Below are 13,567 nucleotides of genomic sequence, written 5' to 3' on the forward strand. Positions count from 1 at the left end.
AAACAGTAAACAAAAAAATGATTTTGCAAATCAAACTTGGCAGAGACTGGTTGAATTGCAGAAACGTCACGCACAGAAGCCTTTTGAATTATCTATGCTTAATCAACCATGGATGCTTGGCCTAAAACCATATTACATGGTTACAAAGACTTCCAGTCAGAGAGACCCTATTAGAGATTCTGGAATCATCACCTCAGAGCATCTGGGGTATGCTGAAATCTGTGTTGAAAGTGAATCTGACATGATGGCCAACCAGGACATCAAGGTGGAGACATTCTATACTGTGTCAGAAGAGACAAAGGCAGACCTCTACCCCCTGTGTCAGGAAATTGGTCTGGACCTTGATGTGACATATAAAGGTTGGTCTCAAGAGAAACTTGACATGGATGTTTTAACCAAAGGGGTTATGATTGAAGTGGCCAAGTATACCAAAGAACTGTGTGGGAATTACAAGCAGATAGTCCTTGATATTCTGGAACACAATTTTGATCTTGAATTGCAAACTGTGGACTCGGAGCTCTTCAGAAGAATTGTCTTCAACTTCTATGCAGGACGTTTGAATGAAAAGAGACGTGGCCAGGCATGGTATGAAAGAGCCGTTTCGTTGCAAAAATTTAGGAAGAGGGATAATAAATTGAAAGCAGCTGTTTCTTCTAGAAGGCAGTCGGAACGACAGAAAAAGAGACAACTGTCTGCTGCTGATTGTGTTAAAAAGAAAAGGGATACAGTTACTCAATCTGCAGGAATGTCTGAGAGAAATTTCAAGAAGTGGACCTGTAAGTTCAGCAACTTTGAAAGGACTGACCAATGTACGGATGAAACTGCAGATGTTGGCCAAATGGATGACCAAGGCTACATGTGCTCACTGGAGAACCCTGGTCTTGAACCTTCACTAACAGTCCTGTGTGCTGCTGGTGGTGGACACGTATCCTGTCCTGCCCCTCCCCTGACACCATCTTATGACACTCACACTGCCTTGTGTGCTGAAGAAGTGAAGCTGCAAGACAATAACAATATGAGGACAAGGCTTGATTACTATCCATTTTGTGAACAATCAGGCATAGACCTTGATGTATATTCAAAATTGGAAGCCAGAGAAAAATTTGATTTGCAGTTTCTGACGAATGGTGTGATGTACGAGATCCGTAAATATGTTAATAGAAACAGAAAAAATAAGGCCTATTCACGCTTTCTATATGACATTTTGGATTACAACTTTGATATGAGTTTCCACAATCAGAAGTGGCATTTCTTTACCCACCGATTAGTGTCGGATGTTAAACGACTGGCGAAAAAATATAACTATGCCGTGGCCATTAACCCAAATCATGCCACTGACGTGTTTGCACTACACTCAACAATGCCAACAGAAAGAAAGAGAAAGGAGAAGGTTCCTCAACCTGCAAGAACGTCTGAGAGAATTGTCAAGAAGAAGACCTGTAAATTGAGCAACTTTGAAAGGACCAACCCACATACAGATGGAACTGCAGACTTTGGCCAAATTGATGACCTACGCTACATGTGCTCACTGGAGAACCCTGGTCTCGAACCTTTGCTTACAGAGCAAGCAAATGTATCATGATTTTTTTGTTTTTCAAATTAGTCACTTAACCCTTGTGTTATCTTCGGGTCATTCTGACCCATCAGTCATTGTGACCCACCGTCGTATTGCGACAACTTTACCGCATACAAAAACAAAGTGAAGCATTTTCTTTTAACCGTTGGGCTGTCTCAGACCCCCCACATTACGAAGGTTAAAAGAAAATTATTTTTATTTGTTTTTGTATTGGGTAAAATTGGGTAAACACAACGATGGTTCGTTATGAACCTTTGGGTCATGTGACCCGAAGGCAGCACGAGGGTTAAAAAATGTGCAGAGCTGGAAATGGTGTCCCACAACCCAAGGTGATGATGGATTTGCTACCACAGATGGCAGAAGTAGGTATTACTAGCCACTTTTAAATGTTTTATGGCTATTTGTACAAAAAACATGATACCAAATTCTTAGGATATTTATTCTAGTCTGATATTGAAACCTAAAGATGTGATAAGGTTTATGGTATTTGTAAGTGACTGCCCACTGTAATTGTTGTTTGTAATTGTAAAGTAGAAACTGAAAGCTACTGTATATTGAAAGAAAACATCAAGCAAAAATGCTATGTTTTTATTTTGAATACGTTTATAAATAACTTTGTCAGAACCTCTTTCCTTGTTTTTTATTCCCCACGTTTCAGGATTTAAATGCAGGAAAATGTAAAGGTTAGACCATGTAAGAAGATTGCAGTACCTTTCTTCAGTTGTAAATGTTTCCCTGAACATTTTGGCGTTGACAAAGATTACTGTCTTGAGTTTTTCTAGAAGAATGTTTAATCATAGTTTTGTGTCAATGACGAGAAGACCTTAGTTGTAGAGAACGTTTTAAATAATTTCTGTTTCTCTCATCGGTCAATGGCCAGATGAAATTGTTTTAAAGCAGTACTTACTTCCAGCCTTTAGGTGGCAGTATGGTAATAGCCTTAGTTGTTACAACAGGATTGCATTGTGCTTCCATTGAATTATCGCTGACATCTACTTGGAATGGTTTGCAAGCCAGAAACCTTTTTTTCTCGATTTGTAATAAACAGTCAACCTTACATGCATCCCTGCTTGTCTTCTTGTACATACAATGTGAATACAAGCAAAAATAATGTTTTTATTTTGAAATAATTAGGGACATTCCTATGAAATAATCGTATGCTGTTAACGTTTCACAACGTTAAAATAAGTATGCGCACGGCTGCACGCTAAAAACACAGTTGAAGGAAGCAGGACTTGTCAGAAGAAAAAACTAATCGTCCACGACAGAAGTACGAAATGCCAGAATGACAGAGTTAGTTGTTTGGCTATCGACTTTTACGTTTAACACACAATTTATACTTTTGCTAAGTACTTGACACATGCTTCGATAGCCAAACAACTGTCCTGGTGCACTCTATCATTATTGCATTTCGTACTGCTGCATTTGGGGGATGTACTGGTATTAGTAGGTGTGTTTTGCACTTCAGGGCCACCCTACTGACATCTGCTTGGAATTGTTTGCAAGCCAGAAACCTTTTGTTTCGATTTGTAATAATCAGTCAACCTTTATATGCACCCCTGCTTGTCTTCTTGTGCATAAAATGTATATATATCTGAAATTGACCTTGGATGGTAATTTTGTACTGTATGTTGCAGTTTTACACCACTTAAGATGAACATAGCCTACACTAAATGGGTAATAGTATGCAGAGATTGCTCCAAATACACATAAAAAGGTAGATGGAGATGCAGCTTGATGATGCCCATGGTTTAATGGGAGGTCCAACAAGCTCATGTGTGATGGTCAGGTGTCCGAATACTTTGGGACATGTTATAGATCAGTGAGGTATTGGTTGTATTTCCTCTGACAAATGTATAGAATAAGAGGATCATCTACCTTTGTTTAAGTATAAATTGACACAAGGTTTTGACTCTTTTTTTAACTGTACAGTCGTGGCTATAAGTTTTGTCAATGACAAATGTTGTGTTTTGCAAAGTTTGCTGGTTCAGTATTTGAAGAAAATGTTTTCACATGTTTCTATAGAATACTGTAATACAATAAGACAAATTTCATATTTTCTAAAGCTTTTTGGGGGCGAAAATGTTCAATATATGCAAATAGTCCCCTCTTTTACAGCAATCAATCTGCTCTTAAAATCCAATCAGAATGATAGTGATTTAACCTGCCTAGAACTAGTTCACATTTTCTCCTGATGATATGACTTACTGAAATTATGTTAGCAGTCATTTTATGCTAAGGCCCAGCAAGCTTTGCAAACACAAAATGTATGTCGCTCCCAATACTTTTGGCCACGGCTGTAGAGGCAGGTCTTATACGTTATTGTTTGACAACTAAACAATGTGTCTAGGATAGCAAGATAGCAAGATTATATGACTAACATCAGAGTTTCAAAGCAGATTACCTTCACACACCGTATTCATCAGAAACGAACGATCATCCAATGAAAATGTATATTTAGTTTAGCCCCACTTGCACTTGGGGAGTATGTGGTGGAGGCAGGATGTATGTGTTTTGTTTATGAGTTATTGGGTGTGCTCAAGCCTTCGGCGAGAGCACAACCTTTGTTCTCTCACATATATATTTATTGGGTGTGCTTTGCCTTCGGCAAGGGCACAACCTTTGTTCTCTCACATATTTAACCCTTGTGTTATCTTCGGGTCATTCTGACCCATCAGTCATTGTGACCCACCGTCGTATTGCGACAGATTTACCGCATACAAAGACAAAGTGAAGCATTTTCTTTTAACCGTTGGGCTGTCTCAGACCCCCCACATTGCAAAGGTTAAAAGAAAATTATTTTAATTAGTTTTTGTATTGGGTAAAATTGGGTAAACACAACGATGGTTCGTTATGAACCTTTGGGTCATGTGACCCGAAGGCAGCACGAGGGATATTATTATTATTATTGTGAGAATGCTGTTCAGCATTCTCACTATTGTTTTTCAACTTCTTAGTTCTTCCGCCGTTTTTTGGCCTTTAACTCGTTCTGCATACTTTAACCGATTCCTACAACTTTTGTATCAAAACGTTCAGCTCCTTCAGGAGATGATGGCTATGACTTTTGGTATTTCTCACTTTTATACTTTTTAAGACATTAAGGTTTTTGTGCAAATTATTCTCCCATTAAAAGTAATGGTAAATCCTTTCAAATCATTAAAAAGCTTCCTCCTCTTTCAAACGTAACTACTTCAGCTTACTTTCAGCTAGAGACACCATTCAACCTTTAAAATGTTCCCAAGACATTCAGCTATTCCCAAATGATTCAGCTTTTTCAAATGTTCAGCCAATTTTGAATTATGACAGTTTGAAATACATTAAAATGTTTGCTCCTTCTTGATTTTTATGAATGAGCCGTAAGCAGAGTGGCACACTCTGCTTGCTGCTCTTTTTCTGATATTCAACTAATTTGTCAAACAAATTCCTCTAACGTTCATATAGTTTAACTTACAGAAACAAGTTATACCTTAAAATGTAGGAAAGATTGTCCTCTTTCAGCCAATGTAACTACTAAAGAGCTCACATTTACAGATTTTCAGCTATGAGCCTTGAAGCGAGAGCAGCCTTTCAAATTCTCTCACTAACTTCAATGGAGAGGTGAGTAAAATCAGTCAGAGAAAGCAAGAAGGAACAAGATTTTGAAACTGCCGATAGAGTCGTATTTCTGACCGCACAGACATATAAAGGACATCTCTGGTTTCGGCAGAGTCTTGGGTCTCGGAAAATATCCTTATATTTTGGATTGGACGTATAGTTTTGCGTCTAGGTCAACTTGTTTGAGGTGTGGATGCTAGGTAAATGTTCGTTTTTCTCTCTGCCTAGCTCGTTAGCTATCACAGCTGCGCCATCACCGTGGCAACCAAACAAACAAGCACCAGGAAAGCAAAAGGAACACGTCTAGGTTATCTTGTTTGAGGTGTGGATTCTAGCTACATTTCTCTTTTTCTCTGCCCCCAGCGCGTTAGCAATCAGACACGCACCACTCAGTCTCTCACACAGGTGATTGGTACGTTTACTTGACCATGAGAAACACGATTACTAGCAATTGTCGGTTTATGCCAATAATAGATTACTCCTTTTACATGTGTAATTAGTTATGCGATTACTCAATAAACGCGTCTACATGATTCTTTTTTATTAATCGTTGTATGCTCCACGGACAAAACTTGCACCATCATCCTTCTGCAACAAAGTGTCCCCGTGTCTTCCTGTATCGGCTCTACTGCTGTATGTTTCATTCCATCAACACATTGAATCCTACTAAGAAAGCCGAGTAAACGCACTCAATGGTAGGCTACATCTGCTACTGCTATTACTATCCCAACTATAATTTCAGCTGTTACAACGATAATATTCTTGTTCCGACTAGCTAGCCTACTTCTTCTGTTTAACAGTTCAGCTTTCAGCTTCTCCCGCATTGTAGGCTATTTTAGCTCTTAGCTTTGTTAAGATGATGCAGATGATGCAGTTCAGCTTCCACACTGCCTCTTTTGTGTCACTCACACATTTTTGAAATTCATTTCAGCTTGCGGGTATTTTCTCATTTCTCACTTTTATACTTTTTAAAATATAAAGGTTTTTGTGCAAATTATTCTCCCTTTAAAAGTAATGGTAAATCCTTTCAAATCATTGTTGGAATGCTGCTCCAGCCCCTTTCAAAAATACCTTTCGGTTGCTTTGAAGCTTCAGCTTATAACTTTCTACTAAATTTTCACTATTTTCAGCTTTGTTAGCATGGTCAGCTATCCCCATTCAGGTTTTCAGCATTCTCACTGCTGTTTCGCAGGAACAGCCTTTTCTAGTTGTGAGAATGCTGTTCAGCATTCTCACTATTGTTTTTCAACTTCTTAGTTCTTCCGCCGTTTTTTGGCCTTTAACTCGTTCTGCATACTTTAACCGATTCCTACAACTTTTGTATCAAAACGTTCAGCTCCTTCAGGAGATGATGGCTATGACTTTTGGTATTTCTCACTTTTATACTTTTTAAGACATTAAGGTTTTTGTGGAAATTATTCTCCCATTAAAAGTAATGGTAAATCCTTTCAAATCATTAAAAAGCTTCCTCCTCTTTCAAACGTAACTACTTCAGCTTACTTTCAGCTAGAGACACCATTCAACCTTTAAAATGTTCACAAGACATTCAGCTATTCCCAAATGATTCAGCTTTTTCAAATGTTCAGCCAATTTTGAATTATGACAGTTTGAAATACATTAAAATGTTTGCTCCTTCTTGATTTTTATGAATGAGCAGCAAGCAGAGTGGCACACTCTGCTTGCTGCTCTTTTTCTGATATTCAACTAATTTGTCAAACAAATTCCTCTAACGTTCATATATAGTTTAACTTACAGAAACAAGTTATACCTTAAAATGTAGGAAAAATTGTCCTCTTTCAGCCAATGTAACTACTAAAGAGCTCACATTTACAGATTTTCAGCTATGAGCCTTGAAGCGAGAGCAGCCTTTCAAATTCTCTCACTAACTTCAATGGAGAGGTGAGTAAAATCATTCAGAGAAAGCAAGAAGGAACAAGATTTTGAAACTGCCGATAGAGTCGTATTTCTGACCGCACAGACATATAAAGGACATCTCTGGTTTCGGCAGAGTCTTGGGTCTCGGAAAATATCCTTATATTTTGGATTGGACGTATAGTTTTGCGTCTAGGTCAACTTGTTTGAGGTGTGGATGCTAGGTAAATGTTCGTTTTTCTCTCTGCCTAGCTCGTTAGCTATCACAGCTGCGCCATCACCGTGGCAACCAAACAAACAAGCACCAGGAAAGCAAAAGGAACACGTTTTTGAAACTGCAGGTAGAGTCGTATTTCTGACTGCACAGACATATAAAGAATATCTCTGGTTTCGGCAGAGTCTTGGGTCTCGGAAAATATCCTTATATTTTGGATTGGACGTACAGTTTTGCGTCTAGGTTATCTTGTTTGGGGTGTGGATTCTAGCTACATTTCTCTTATTCTCTGCCCTCAGCGCGTTAGCAATCATAGCTGCACCATCACCGTAACGACAGACACGCACCACTCAGTCTCTCACACAGGTGATTGGTACGTTTACTTGACCATGAGAAACACGATTACTAGCAATTGTCGGTTTATGCCAATAATACGATTACTCCGTTTACATGTGTAATTGTGAGAATGCTGTTCAGCATTCTCACTATTGTTTTTCAACTTCTTAGTTCTTCCGCCGTATTTTGGCCTTTAACTAGTTCTGCATACTTTCACCGATTCCTACAATTTTTGTATCAAAACGTTCAGCTCCTTCATGAGATGTTGGCTATGACTTTTGGTATTTCTCACTTTTATACTTTTTAAGACATTAAGGTTTTTGTGCAAATTAGTTTTGCGTCTAGGTCAACTTGTTTGAGGTGTGGATGCTAGGTAAATGTTCGTTTTTCTCTCTGCCTAGCTCGTTAGCGATCACAGCTGCTCCATCGCCGTGGCAACCAAACAAACACGCAGAAGGAACATGTATTTGAAACTGCAGGTAGAGTCTTATTTCTGACTGCACAGACATATAAAGAATATCTCTGGTTTCGGCAGAGTCTTGGGTCTCGGAAAATATCCTTATTTTTTGGATTGGACGTACAGTTTTGCGTCTAGGTTAACTTGTTTGAGGTGTGGATTCTAGCTACATTTCTGTTATTCTCTACCCTCAGCGCGTTAGCAATCATAGCTGCACCATCACTGTGGCAATGACAGACACGCACCACTCAGTCTCTCACACTGGTGATTGGTGCGTTTACTTAACCCTTGTGTTATCTTCGGGTCATTCTGACCCATCAGTCATTGTGACCCACCGTCGTATTGCGACAGATTTACCGCATACAAAGACAAAGTGAAGCATTTTCTTTTAACCGTTGGGCTGTCTCAGACCCCCCACATTGCAAAGGTTAAAAGAAAATTATTTTAATTTGTTTTTTTATTGGGTAAAATTGGGTAAACACAACGATGGTTCGTTATGAACCTTTGGGTCATGTGACCCGAAGGCAGCACGAGGGTTAACCATGAGAAACCCGATTACTAGCAATTGTCGGTTTATGCCAATTATACAAATACTCCATTTAGATGTGTAATTAGTTATGCGATTACTCAATAAACGCGTCTACATGATTCTTTTTTATTAATCGTTGTATGCTCCACGGACGAAACTTGCACCATCATCCTTCTGCAACAAAGTGTCGCCGTGTCTTCCTGTATCGGCCCTACTGCTGTATGTTTCATTCCATCAACACATTGAATCCTACTAAGAAAGCCGAGTAAACGCACTCAAAGTTAGGCTACATCTGCTACTGCTATTACTATCCCAACTATAATTTCAGCTGTTAAAACGATAATATTCTTGTTATGACTAGCTAGCCTACTTCATCTTCTGTTTAACAGTTCAGCTTTCGGCAGAGTCTTGGGTCTCGGAAAATATCCTTATATTTTGGATTGGACGTACAGTTTTGCGTCTAGGTTATCTTGTTTGAGGTGTGGATTCTAGCTACATTTCTCTTATTCTCTGCCCTCAGCGCGTTAGCAATCATAGCTGCACCATCACCGTAACGACAGACACGCACCACTCAGTCTCTCACACAGGTGATTGGTACGTTTACTTGACCATGAGAAACACGATTACTAGCAATTGTCGGTTTATGCCAATAATACGATTACTCCGTTTACATGTGTAATTAGTTATGCGATTACTCAATAAACGCGTCTACATGATTCTTTTTTATTAATCGTTGTATGCTCCACGGACAAAACTTGCACCATCATCCTTCTGCAACAAAGTGTCGCCGTGTCTTCCTGTATCGGCTCTACTGCTGTATGTTTCATTCCATCAACACATTGAATCCTACTAAGAAAGCCGAGTAAACACACTCAATGGTAGGCTACATCTGCTACTGCTATTACTATCCCAACTATAATTTCAGCTGTTAAAACGATAATATTCTTGTTCCGACTAGCTAGCCTACTTCTTCTGTTTAACAGTTCAGCTTTCAGCTTCTCCCACATTGTAGGCTATTTTAGCTCTTAGCTTTGTTAAGATGATGCAGTTCAGCTTCCACACTGCCTCTTTTGTGTGACTCACACATTTTTGAAATTCATTTCAGCTTGCGGGTATTTTCTCATTTCTCACTTTTATACTTTTTAAAATATTAAGGTTTTTGTGCAAATTATTCTCCCTTTAAAAGTAATGGTAAATCCTTTCAAATCATTGTTGGAATGCTGCTCCAGCCCCTTTCAAAAATACCTTTCGGTTGCTTTGAAGCTTCAGCTCATAACTTTCTACTAAATTTTAACTTTTCAGCTTTTTTAGCATGGTCAGCTATCCCCATTCAGGTTTTCAGCATTCTTGTAACGGGGCGACAATGTTTGGGTGTTTTGTGATTGTGACATGTAAATATTGGCTGTTGGTAGGGGGCGGGGTTGAACAATTGTAAGTGATTATTTTAGAATGGTGTATGGTTTGTAGCGTTCCCCAACAGGTGTGCCAAATGGTCTCTAATGAGACCGACGTGATTGGTGACGGGAGGAATTAAATGCGGAGGACGGCATTCAACGGGGGCTGGTTGGTGGCAGGGGCGTAGAAAGGACTCAACTACGAACCTCCACAGAGTGGAACAACAGCAACCGTTACGATCGAGCAGAAGGACCATACAACGCACTCAACGAAACAACGTCAAGAAACGCTGGAGAACACTGGTATCGTGAGCACCGCCAAAAGACGTACAACGCTCTCTATTTCGGCAGCAAAGGGAAGGGAAATACTCTTGCCTGTACCACATTGCCGTGTAACAGCCTGGTGGTTTAACTTCACTGACAGTGCGGGTCCTGATTTATCTTGTTCTTCTTCCGCAGTTCTCTGGGAAACGAACGCCACCGCTGTGAAAGGACAGTTTTGGTGGAACTGCGGTGAGCTTGCGGCTGCATTACACTGGAGCCCTGAGTCATCAGCTGGGTCGTGAGTGGTGTCTGGACTGGTGGTATAGCTGGACAAATCCTCTCATGAGTGGACTATTTTTTACTTACTTTTATATTAATCTGGATCTTCTGCTACTTCCGTGAGGGACTGGGGGTTATGAGCCTATCGCCGTTTTGCGGCATACGTTTATGGTGTACTATAATGTTTGCAGTGAAATTGCTGTGGGTTTGCAGTGAAATTGCTGTGGGTTTTGCTGTGAATTTAATGTGAATTGCTGTGGATTTGCTAACATTAGCTTTTGGCACCAGGTGTAGAGCTGCGATTTGCTCATGACTTAAGTCTTCTGTTTTTTTAGAACTGTATTAATAAAGGGATATTTTTTGTAAATTATTTCACCGTGTTGGTTGTGTGCCTCAAGGATGCGATGTAAAACTCCTATCCGTTACATTCTCACTGCTGTTTCGCAGGAACAGCCTTTTCTAGTTAGTTATGCGATTACTCAATAAACGCGTCTACATGATTCTTTTTTATTAATCGTTGTATGCTCCACGGAAAAAACTTGCACCATCATCCTTCTGCAACAAAGTGTCGCCGTGTCTTCCTGTATCGGCTCTACTGCTGTATGTTTCATTCCATCAACACATTGAATCCTACTAAGAAAGCCGAGTAAACGCACTCAATGGTAGGCTACATCTGCTACTGCTATTACTATCCCAACTATAATTTCAGCTGTTAAAACGATAATATTCTTGTTCCGACTAGCTAGCCTACTTCTTCTGTTTAACAGTTCAGCGTTCAGCTTCTCCCGCATTGTAGGCTATTTTAGCTCTTAGCTTTGTTAAGATGATGCAGATGATGCAGTTCAGCTTCCACACTGCCTCTTTTGTGTCACTCACACATTTTTGAAATTCATTTCAGCTTGCGGGTATTTTCTCATTTCTCACTTCTATACTTTTTAAAATATAAAGGTTTTTGTGCAAATTATTCTCCCTTTAAAATTAATGGTAAATCCTTTCAAATCATTGTTGGAATGCTGCTCCAGCCCCTTTCAAAAATACCTTTCGGTTGCTTTGAAGCTTCAGCTTATAACTTTCTACAAAATGTTCACTATTTTCAGCTTTTTTAGCATGGTCAGCTATCCCCATTCAGGTTTTCAGCATTCTCACTGCTGTTTCGCAGGAACAGCCTTTTCTAGTTATTATTCTTTTTGCCCCCCTAAAACTCAGTCAATATTTGGCCTACATAGACAACGTAGGTGTCAAAAGTTTCGTCTTGGTAGCGATTGAGTTGCTTCTATTGGAATTTACGTTCCGTTGCATGGTTTGGGCTTAAGTTAAGTTTTTGTGGCGAAAAGTGAAGCTAACTGTGGCTAATTTGCTAGCCACAGTCACTGACGTTACTAACGTCACTACGTCACTAACGTCACGAAAACACGCGTGACTACCTTTGGCAGAACATTCGTTTCGCATCTGTTAATTTGGGGGATAGCTAGGCTAACTATAGCTTTACTGCAAGGCAGCTGCAGAAACGCCACAAGCAAAGAGGCCAGGGTGATAACTATTTACTCATTTTACTTTGTGATATGACACACAATTGTGATGTGTAATGTACAATATAAGCTGATATTATTAAGGAAGTACATCTACTTTCGGAAACAGTAGTCTACTATTTCACTGAAATATTAGCATCATGACATTAGCCTGTGTTGCCCGGGCAACACATACTACAGTGGTCTATGATGTATCTGTTTTCAATCGTTAAAATAAACATTCCTCACATATACATTTTCGTTGTAGGATTTATTCTGACATTAGTAAACGATTTGTTGGTGAAATTACCATTACCTGTGGTTTCAAACCAGTGTAGCTCACTGCAACGCTGTAGCTTACGTGAGACACACTACAAAAACATCTAGCTTACACAACTGTAGGAAGTCAAACGGCGACAGAACATGTTCGGCACTCCCCTTACTTAAATAAAAAATTTCAGCTTAACCCTTGTGTTATCTTCGGGTCGTTCTGACCCATCAGTCATTGTGACCCACCGTCGTATTGCGACAACTTTACCGCATACAAAAACAAAGTGAAGCATTTTCTTTTAACCATTGGGCTGTCTCAGACCCCCCACATTGCGAAGGTTAAAAGAAAATTATTTTTATTTGTTTTTGTATTGGGTAAAATTGGGTAAACACAACGATGGTTCGTTATGAACCTTTGGGTCATGTGACCCGAAGGCAGCACGAGGGTTAAACCGTACAACGGAACGTTAAATCCAATTCAACCAACGCAATCGCTACCAAGACGAACACAGCAGTAGTCTAGTACTGTACCGTAGCAGTACAATTTACCGGGGCAGCTTCTCCACACAGGGCTATATCGCATTTTGCGTTGTTACTGACAATGATCGCTACCAGTGGGCTTTTTATCAATGAGCGATTTTCCACTAAATAAATGTCAAGCTTATTTACGTTTTGGGGGGCATATATTCAGTTAGCAGATGGTACTGTTTGAATCGCGATTCCATCTTCTACTGCCGGGTAACGTCGTAGAATAATCTTCAAAGGGGGTTCTTTATCAATGAATGAATGCAATGAGTAGGCTAAATGCCTGAAAATATCATGAGAATGGAAAAACTTAAAATGACGTTTAAATCATAGAGATTAGGTCAATTTTTACACCGGTCTGCCAAATTTATTCGTTTTGATTCAACTATGAGGCTGCCTCTTGCAGGGGAAATGAGAAGACATCTACATTCTACACTTCACTCGTATTTTCAGTTGTAAATGAGCAGCAAAAAAAAAATGCGTTTAAATCTATGTAATCTTCATAAATAATAAGTATGCATTTTTATATAAAATATACAGAAATATCAGTTGTAAAAATGTCATTCAAAAACGGACCCATGTGCAACCGACGCAAGCAAGCACACCCTACAATTTCCCCAGAAATTGTACCCTCTCTAGTTGAGGTTGTATCACAGTCAATGATTAGAATTAATGTAGGCCACCGGCGTCACACTTCCGAACAGTAGGTGGCGGGGATGCACCTGTAACGTTTGTTGCAATCTGCCATA

The 13,567-nt window shown here is 39.5% G+C and overlaps 1 protein-coding gene across 1 annotated transcript in view; it reads left to right on the forward strand.

Moving 5' to 3' along the window:
- Positions 1-13,567, forward strand: part of LOC134024804 (uncharacterized) — a 36,438-nt gene that overhangs the window by 12,635 nt on the left and 10,236 nt on the right. Inside the window, exon 2 of the transcript XR_009930935.1 lies at positions 2,235-2,496. The gene's annotated coding sequence lies outside the window, so the exon portion shown is untranslated. The remainder of the gene's footprint in view (positions 1-2,234; positions 2,497-13,567) is intronic.

The sequence above is a fragment of the Osmerus eperlanus genome, chromosome 8 (assembly GCF_963692335.1).
Source record: "Osmerus eperlanus chromosome 8, fOsmEpe2.1, whole genome shotgun sequence".
Taxonomy (NCBI): domain Eukaryota; kingdom Metazoa; phylum Chordata; class Actinopteri; order Osmeriformes; family Osmeridae; genus Osmerus; species Osmerus eperlanus.